Here is a 10,628-nt window from a genome sequence, read left to right as displayed (position 1 = left end):
AACAAAGTAGGAGGGATTACAATACCTGATATTAAACTGTATTACAAGGCCACTGTAATCAAAACGGCCTGGTACTGGCATAAAAACAGGCACATAGACCAATGGAATAGAACAGAGAGCCCAGAAATAAACCCAACTCTCTACAGTCAATTAATATATGACAAAGGAGGCAGCAACATAAAATGGAGTAAAGATAGCCTCTTCAACAAATGGTGTTGGGAGAACTGGACAGCTACATGCAAAAAAAAATGAAACTCGAGCACCAACTTACACCATACACCAAAATAAATTCAAGGTGGATAAAAGACTTAAATATAAGCTGGGAAACCATTAAAGTCCTAGAGGAGAACATTGGCAGGAAAATATCAGACATTCCACGCAGCAATATTTTTACTGATACGTCCCCTAGAACAAGGGACATAACTGAAAGAATAAACGAATGGGATCTCATCAAACTTAAAAGCTTCTGCATGGCCAAGGAAAACAGAAACAAGATAAAAAGAGAAGCAACAGTTTGGGAAAACATATTTGCCAATGACACCTCAGACAAAGGTTTAATCTCCAAAATATACAAAGAACTCACACAACTCTACTCAACTAAGACGAGCAACCCAATAAAAAAATGGGCAAAGGACTTGAACAGACATTTCTCCAAGGAGGACATACAGAGGATCCAGAGACACATGAAAAGATGCTCAATATCACTAGCTATCAGAGAGATGCAAATCAAAACCACAATGAGATACCACTTAACACCAGTCAGAATGGCTACCATGAACAAAGAAACAAACAACAAGTGTTGGAGAGGTTGTGGGGAAAAGGGGACTCTAGTTCACTGTTGGTGGGATTGCAGACTGGTACAACCACTATGGAAAATAGTATGGAATTTTCTAAGAAAACTAAAAATGAACCTGCCTTTTGACCCAGCAATTCCACTCTTAGGAGTATATCCTAAGAACCCTGAAACACCAATCCAAAAGAACCTATGTACCTCGATGTTCATAGCAGCACAATTTACAATAGCCAAGAGTTGGAAGCAACCTAAATGCCCATCGGTAAATGACTGGATCAAAAAACTATGGTACATTTACACAATGGAATTCTATGCTGCAGAAAGGAAGAAGGAACTACTACCCTTTGCAACATCATGGATGGAACTGGAAAGCATTATGCTGAGGGAAATAAGCCAGGCAGTGAAAGACAAATACCATATGATATCACCTTTAACAGGAATCTAAACAACAAAACAATCAAGCAAGCAAAATGTAACCAAAGACACTGAAACACAGAATGTGCTGACAGGGTCTAGAGGGGAGAGGGGAGAGAATCACAGGGGAAAAGGGGAAGTACTCACATGAACAAGTATAAAGGACACATGGACAATAACTAAGGTGGGGGGCAGAGATGGGAAGGAGGTGGGGAGCACTGGGGGAGGGCAGGGCTGGGAATACAAGAAAGAAAACTGTACTTGAACAAGAGTTAAATAAAAAAAAATTAAAAAAAGATTTTACTCTTTTATGATCATATTTTATTGTTTACTAGGGATGTTTACAAACTGATTTTGCTGGAAGAGGCAATGTGTACATATTGTGATTCTATAAAGAAAGTTTATATTACCTCTAATTTATACTCACTGTGAAGTTTGGAACTTAGGTATCAATTATTTTTTTATTTTTTATTTTTTTAAAGATTTTATTCATTTATCTTTAGAGGGGAAGGGAGGGAGAGAAGGAGAGAAATATCAATGTATGGTTGCCTCTCATGAGTTCCCTGCTGGGAACTGGCCTGCAACCCAGGCATGTGCCCTGACTGGGAATCGAACAGCAATCATGTGGTTCACAGGCCTTTGCTCAATCCACTGAGCTACACCAGCCAGTACCAGGTATCAATTATTTTAATGAACATATATTATCTATCTTTTATTCCAGAAAACATGCATTTTGTAAAATTTTGTTTATATAATTGATATCACTCAAAACCTCATAATAGGTAGTTATTCCTTAAAATAAAATTAAATGAAGCAGAAAAATAGAAACTGAAAAACCTCAGGACATCAACTGATGAAAGATAAGCAACTATTCCAAGAAAGAGATTCCACATCACCAACTGTATACTTTTAAAATGCTGCAGTTTTATAATTTTCTACTTACTACAGACTCAAGGGGTTTGTTGAAATAAAACAAAGAAAGGAAATAATTTCTCTAGGGATCAGAATTCCAGAAGTACTAATTACTGCCAGTAAAGGACACCATTGTATTCTACTCTAAATAAAAACTAAAGTGAAAGGATCTCAGATGAGCATCCTAAGTGAGTTAGAAAAATCAGTGAAGGATTTAACAGAATCATGAGCAATTTACTATTCTGGGGCAAGATTAGAAAATCCCAAGCTGGGTTATACCAGCACAAAACATTGCCTTCATTCTAATTAGCAACAGAAGCAATTTTATTCTTGATCTTAGTGGGAAAGCTTTTAGTTTTGCCTGTTGAATATGATGTTGGCTGTAGGTTTTTTGTATATGGTCTTTATTATGTTGAGGTATGCTCCCTCTAGTCCCACTTTGCTGAGTAGTTTTTTTTATCATAAATGGATGCTGTACCTTATCAAATGCTTTTTCTGCATCTATTGATATGATCGTGTGATTTTTGTCTTTCCTTTTGTTTATGTGAAGTATTACATTTATTGATTTGCAATATTTGTACCATGTTTACATCCTTGAAATAAATCCTACCCGATCATGATTTATGATCTTTTCAATGTATTGCTGAATGCAGTTTGCCAATCTTTTGTTGAGGATTTTAACATCTATGTTCATCAGTGATATTGGTCTGTAGTTTTCTTTCCTTGTTTTGTCTTTATCTGGTTTCTGGTTTAGGATGATGCCAGCTTCATAAAAAGAGTTTGAGAGTCTCCCCTCTTCTCGAATATTTTGGAATAGTCTGTGCAGTATAGGGGTTAGTGCCTCCTTAAATGTTTTGTAAAATTCTCCTGTGAAACCATCTAGTCCAGAGCTTTTGGGTGCCAAGAGTTTTTTAATTACTGCTTCAATTTTGCCACTTGTTATTGGTTGGTCTGTTCAGACTTTCTGCTTATTCTTCATTTAGTTTTGAAAGATTATATTTTTCCAGAAATTTGTCCATTTCACCCTGGTTTTCAAATTTCTTGGCATATAGTTGTTCATAGTAATTTCTTACAATTCCTTTTATTTCTGTAAAAGGGATCAGCTGTAATCTGTCCTTTTTCATTTCTGATTTTGGTTATTTGGGTCCTCTCTTTTTTCTTAATGAGTCTGCTTAAAGGCTTTTTGAATCTGTTTGTCTTTTCAAAGAACCACCTCCTAGATTTAGCGATCCTTAGAATTGTCCTTCTAGTCTCTATGGCATTTAATTCTGCTCTGATCTTGGTTATATCACTCCTTCTACTTGCCCTGGGCTTTCTTTGTTTGTTGTTTTTCCTTCAGTTCTTGTAGAAGTAGGGTTAGGTTGTTTATTTGAAATATTTCTATCTTTTTAATAGATTCAGCATAGTCCCTATTAATATACCAATGACATATTTCACAGATACAGAAAAAAACATTTCAAAAATTTATATGGAACCAAAAACAACCGGGAATAGCCAGAGCATTTTGAGAAAGAAGCAAAAAGTAGGAGGGATCCCAATACCTGATATCAAACTATATTACAAGGACACAGTAATCAAAACAGTCTAGTACTGGCATAAGGAGAGACACATAAATCAATGGAACAGAATACAGGGTCCAGAAATAAATGCAAGCCTCTATGGTCAATTAATATTTGACAAAGGGGGCAGGAACATAAAATTCAGTAAAAATGTCCTCTTCAACAAATAGTGTTGGGAGATACAGACAGTTGCATGCAAAAAGAAATACAATCACCAATTTACACCATACCAAAATAAACTCTAGATGGATAAAAGACTTAAATATAAGTTGTAACATCATTAAAGTCCTACAGAAGAGCAAAGTCAGGAAAATCTCAGATATTCCACACAGCAATATTCTCACCAGTATATATCCCCTACACTGAGGTACATAAAGGAGAGGATAAACAAGTGGGATTTAATCAAAATAAAAAGTTTCTTCATGGCTAAAGAAAACATCAGTAAAATGAAAAGGGAACCGACTGTATGGGAAAATATATTTGCAAATGATGCCCCAGACAAGGGTCTAATGTCAAAATTCTATAAAGAACTCATACAACTCCACTCCAGAAAAACAAACAACCCAATACAAAAATGTGCAAAGGCACTGAACAAACACTTCTCCAAGGAGGGCATACAGAGGGCCCAGAGACATATGAAAGGGTGCCCAGCATCACTATCCATCAGAGAGATGCAAATTAAAACCACAGATACTATTTAACACCGGTCAGAAAGGCCATCATAACAAAATCAACAAACAAGTGCCAGCAAGGTTGTAGAGAAAAGGGAACCCTAGTACACTGTTGGTGGGAATGCAGACTTGTGCAGATACTGTGGAAAACAGTATGGAGTTTCCTAAAAAAAAACCCTAAAGATGGAACTGTCTTTTGATCCAGTGATCCACTGCTGGGAATATGCCCTAAGAATTCTGAATTACCAATTAAAGAACCTATGCACCCTAATGTTCATAGTAGCATTATTTACAGTTATTTAATGTTCATAATAGCATTAAGTACTAGCAGCCTAAGTGCCCATTATAAATGAGTGGATCAAAAAAACTCTGGTACATTTACACAATGGAATTCTACCCAGCAGAAAGAAAGATGGAACTCCTACCCTTTGTGACAGCATGGATGGAACTGGAGAGCATTATGCTAAGTGAAATAAGCCTTGCAGTGAAGAGCAAATACCATATGATCTCACCTATAACTGAAGCTTAATAAACAAAACAAACAAATGAGAAAAATATAACCAGATGCTTGGAAATAAAGAACAAACTGACAGGGACCAGAGGGGAGGGAGGAGAGAGATAATATGGGGAAAAAGTGGAAGGAGGAAGCAAAGGAACAAGAATAGAGGACTCATGGTCATGGATAATGGGAGGCATTTGACTGTGAGATTATGAGGGGGATGACCAATGAGGGAAAATGTGAGATAACTGTAACCGAATGACAATAATTTTTTTTAATGGGCAAAAGACCTGAAGAGATACTTCTACAAAGAGAACATACAGATGGTCAACAGACATATAAAGTGGTGCTCAATGTCACTAATTATCAGAAAAAAAGAAATTAAAATCAAAATGTGATATCCTCTCACACTAGTCAGAAGAGCTATCATCAATAAATCAACAAACAACAAGTGCTGTGGAGGATTTGGAGAAGAGGGAACATTCAAGGACTGTTTGTGGTGCAGCCGCTGTTGAGAGCAGTATGGGAATACCTCAAAAACTTAAAAATAGAACTTCCCTGTGACCAAGCAATTCCACTTCTGGGCATTTACCATAAGAAACTTGAAACACTAATTCAAAAGAACATAAGCACCCCTACATTCATTGAAGCATTATTTACAATTTCCAAGATATGGAAGCACCTCAACTGTCCATCAGTAGATGACCAGATAAAATAACTATGGGACAATTTACACAACAGCATACTGCTTGGCCATAAAAAAGAAGGAAATTTTACTCTGTGAAGCAGCATGAATGGACCTGGAGAACATTATGCTAAGTGAAATAAGCCAGTCAGAAAAAGACAAATACCTATGATTTCACTCGTATGTGGAGTCTAGTAAACAAAATGAACTAACAATAACAAGAAAACAGACAGACTCATAGATAAAGAGCAGGCTGACAGCTCTGGGGGTGGGATAGGGGGTGGAGGGATGAAGTAAAAAGGACTCATGGACATGGACAACAGTGTGGTGATTGCAGAGGTGGGGGAAGGGAATAAGGGGTAGCAATGGTAATGGAATTAATACAGTAAAAATAAATTTAAAAAATAGTGGCTTCTTGAAGTTCAGGTCAGAACAATGTTTATGGTATACTGAAAGATGAAAGAGACAAAGAAAAACATGTTTTACTTATATAAGAGGCTGTAGAAAACTTCCATACAACCAAGCCTGTACTTTCTCTATGTGTGAGGCTTTTATGCAGTAGATAGAGGCAAGGGTGAACTAATGACAAAAATGTTCCTGAAGTATATTATGAATACACTACATTTTATATTTTAAGTAAATTAAGAAAAATATTAGGTTATATTTCTGACTGGAATCATTAGAAGTGTCAGGAAGTAAGTATGCACCCTATTGCAATAAATGTATTTTTACCTTTTTCCCATCCAAAATTTTATTTTGTTGGTATAAATTGCAGTGTTCCCCAAATTATCACTTTAACATATTTGCTAACTTTATATTTTAATATTTCAGTCATTTTTGAAAACACAATAGTAGTTCGTGCTTTTTGATTTGCTAAATTTGCTGGTATGGTATGACCCCCCCCCCCAAAATGTGTCTATTTCTAACAGAAGAGAATGCTGATTGTCAGGGAAAAAAGAAAAAGGTACAATACAGCTTTGATTCTTATTACCTACTGACTAGCCTAGTTTATGCTATTGGAAGAAAATAATACAATAAGTATTAAGATCTTACAGCACAGATAAAATTTTGATTGCTAAGAATAAAGAGACAACAAGACATAAAAACCATATAGTTTACATTGCAGCAATTTGTGGTTTCTAAAAGTTAAATCTTATGGGGAATTTTATTTATTCTAATTATTTAGTGTTCTAGGAGGAAGGCAATGACATTGTAGCATAAAAGTCTGCCTTATAAGTTCCTTCTTGTCCTCAGTCAAGATTAAGGGTAGAAAGGTGGTGTGAACACAGTAAAAAAGTCAATTGTTAATTTAAATAAGGAACATAAAAGTGATATAAATAAATCATGATGCTAGAGAACTATGTATTAATAGCGGCTTCTATGTGAATATTAACATCACTGGGCTTTGCCTTCTTTCTCATAAATTGAAAACTTTTGTTTACAAGCAAAGTAATTCTAGTCCTATGTGTCTGTTATTGTGAACACATTTGTTTCTGTTGGTCATAATTAAAAGAATTAGGAATAAAAATACCCATAACTATTACTAAGCTCAGGAATTGTGATTTGGTCATCACTTTCTTCCAATGTTTTATGAGACAGTAAAGTCTGTAAATGGCATCAGAATTAAAACTCAAAATTATATATTTTAGTCCTAAAAGCATACAATCCTGGAAACTTGAAAACAATATCTCAATACTTAAACTATAGACATAATTAACAACTATTGTTACAGAAATGTAACTAAAAATGTGTTGCACATAGGGGAAAGAGTGGGAATGGAGGGAAATAGGGTAAGGGTGGTCAAGGAACATGTGTAAAGGACACAAGGACAAAACCAAAGAGGGTAGGAATGAAAGTGGGAGGTGGGGATGGGTGGAGTGGGAGGATTGGTGTGGGGAAAATAAAGACAACTGTACTTGAACAGCAATAAAAATAAAAAAAAGTAAATACCACCAAAAAAGAAAGAAAACTTGGTTACACACAGAGGTTTTCTGTGAAGGAACTGATGAGGGGACTTTTAATGTAAATTTCTGCATACTTGTTTCTTTTTCAATAGAATATGAGCAAAATTTCTCTGCTTTAATAAGAGTGAATAGATATTGCAAAAATGCTTATGGGAAAAAAGTTCATTGCTTCATTTCACTGGAGTTTTAAGAGCAATATTTAAATCTTCATAGTATTTCTACTGTTCACTTATTTTTTCTTCTTGCTCTGTTTCTATGATTAGATTTTCCTTAAAAAATAAAACTTAATATGAGAAATCACACAATGATAACAGAGTTTGCACTCATGGGCATATCAGACTCAGAGCTTCAGGTTGCAATTTTTATCTTTTTTATTTACTACTTCATATTCGATGTGACTGGAAACCTAATCATCACTGTCCTCACCTTGATAGACTGCCATCTAAATACTCCTATGTAGGGAACCAGTTTGTTTTGGTCTGGGAAATGTGACTTATCTCTGTGTGTAAAGCAATGTGATGGGCAGGAGACAGACCCTCAAACTGGGTATTCCTGTGGGAAGCAGGCCTAAAAAATGCATACAGACTGTTATGGCCTGCTCTTGCTAAACTCATCACCCTGGTCTAGAACAGTACATGTCTATTGCTTATCTTCAGGGTGATTTTCAAAGCCTGTGTGAATTTTCCCAAGGATGGAGCTAATCAGCTTGCCACCTTTCCCTTCTGCATTTGTTACTTTCATTTCCTTGATTGTACCTGAAGTTGAGACAATAATATTCTATGTAATAGACAATAAATCTGTCTTTGATGTAAGAGCCAAGAAAAACAATAAAAGCCTGTCTAGGCAAGGGTTGGGGCACTCTTCCCTTTTTCTCCACAGGACTGCTGTAGCCATGCATTTGTGTTTGTCTTCAGTCACAAAATGCGGACTCTCTGCGGGCCAGAGTCTACCACAATCCTAGGAATTACTTCCTCTGAAATATCTCCTTTTTAGAAATTAGTTTCACCAGTGTTTCTATCCCCTTATTTTGCAAGGGGTGAACAGTCATTACTAATGTCAAGACCATTTACTATGACAGTTGTTTAGCTCAGTTGTTTTTCTTCATCTTCATGGGTGTGCCTATTTTTTTTCTTTTAACTGCCATGTCTTTTGACTGTTATGCTGCCATCTTTAAGCAGCTTCACTATTCCACCATCATGATCAAAACCCCCTGCACCCTGCTTGTCTTTAGTTCATGCCTAAGAGGATTTCTTACCATCTTCCCACATTCACACTTATCCTCTAGTAAGATCCCTGTGATTCCAATATAATTGATAACTCCTCTCAGGACTATTTCCCTATTCTACAACTCTCATGCTCAGATACACAACACTTCCATTGCCCCCATGTTGAATCCTTCAATTTATACCATGAGTAACCAACAAGTAAAACAAGTTTTCAAAACTTAGTTCATAAAGTGTTCATGTAGTGCTTTCTAGGAACAAATGGAATGAAAGTATAACTTAGCATGAATGAAGGCCACTGTGAAGATTCAAGAAAGGAAAAATGAAATTGTAACCTCTGCAGTGTCCCCTTATATCCCTCTCACAGATATCTGCAATGTTGACCTCATTTGCTTAAGCTTTCTTTTTAAGCTGAAAGTGACCATGTTGTGCTTTTCTTTCCTGGTGGCTGGTAGGTCCGTGTCCATGTAATCACTGATTTACATCTGGATGGTAAACTAGTGGCTGTAGAATGTAATAATTCTATTGATTTTTCTGAATAATGAAAACCTTTTATATTATAATAGCTAAAGGAGTATACACTGTTTTAATCAACTTACTCTTAAATTTTCTCTTCTGGTATTAATATAACAGCTTCTTTCATAAAATTATATGAAATGTGAAGTTAATTAAATATCTGCAATAACCATTCTTTCCACAGTATCTGTAGTATCTGTTCGATGATTCTCACTCACCTGATGGACTTGGATATTTAATTTTCTACTTTCAAGTAATTTGAATTTCATTATATCCTATATTTCGTAGTCATGCTTAAAGCATGTATGTCTTATTTTATACACTCTCCTTGTTTATCATTATTATGTTAAAATATATAAAAATAAAAAGACTAGGCAGCCATCACTACTCTGATGCCCACTGGAAGTTTGATAGGAATTTCATAAATAATACTGTTTCTTCCATAGAGAACATTTCTTTTGTATCATATGCTGAGCCAGATATATTTTATACCATATATCATTTAATCTTCACAGCTCTTTGACCAATTAGGCAAGATGATGATGAGGGTGATGATGATGATTTAACAAAACTGTAAACTGATGCTCAGAAAAGCTGAATAACTTGTTGGAGGTCTTGAGCTACAACAGCCAATAAATAGCCTGATTTGAAAAGACAAAACACAAAATCTTTAAGAACCTGTAAATTTTACACAGTTTTTACTAGTGACCTGCACAATTTTACTGGCTTTTTAAGTTCACCTTATCACATTAGGACATGATTATATTATTATTAGCCTAGTCATAGAAGTTAGTAACTCCTAATATTATACATAGCATATAAAATACAACATGAATCAATCAAAACAAGAAATTCTTCAACTAACATCCCTGGTAATCCAGACAGAACAGGAAAAGAAAACACATAAAATATTAGCAGTATTATATTACAGCACCAAAAGCTTTTATTGAAAGCCAAATTAAAAATAATAAAAATAAATGTACTTAGTGCAATGTGATAGATTACCAAATTTTTTTAACTGGCATAGAGTATTAGGTAGAAATTTATATTGGAAAGTAAGATATTAGGTTGCCAGTCTTTGTCTGAAAAGTAATGTAGAGAAAAACAAACTTCACATTCAGTGTTCTGGTATGCTTGTCACAATTTTTTCTGTCTCCTTAGACACTGACCCCCAAGCTTCCTTTTCAAATTTCAATACCTGTGTGTATTATCCTTTATATTCCTTAGTGTATTGTGTGTATTCCTGTTCTGACAATTGTGATTCACTGAATTAGTCCCCTTGAGCCAGTGTTAGAGAGACTAGATAAGATAGGAAGTAGCTTGTGCGAGTAAAGTCTATATAGAAAACACACCAGAGAGTTTTAAAACATTTTATATTTTTTCTCTTTTATA

General features: G+C 35.3%; 1 pseudogene; it reads left to right on the top strand.

Moving 5' to 3' along the window:
* The first annotated feature begins 7,786 nt into the window (after positions 1–7,786).
* Positions 7,787–8,914, top strand: LOC118975953 (olfactory receptor 6C3-like; annotated as a pseudogene).
* Positions 8,915–10,628: the final 1,714 nt, after the last annotated feature.

Source organism: Sturnira hondurensis, unplaced genomic scaffold (assembly GCF_014824575.4).
Source record: "Sturnira hondurensis isolate 20B ecotype Veracruz unplaced genomic scaffold, ASM1482457v3 Scaffold0020601, whole genome shotgun sequence".
Taxonomy (NCBI): Eukaryota; Metazoa; Chordata; class Mammalia; order Chiroptera; family Phyllostomidae; genus Sturnira; species Sturnira hondurensis.
Note: the sequence above shows the minus strand (reverse complement) of the source record. Positions and strands in the feature narration are given on the sequence as shown.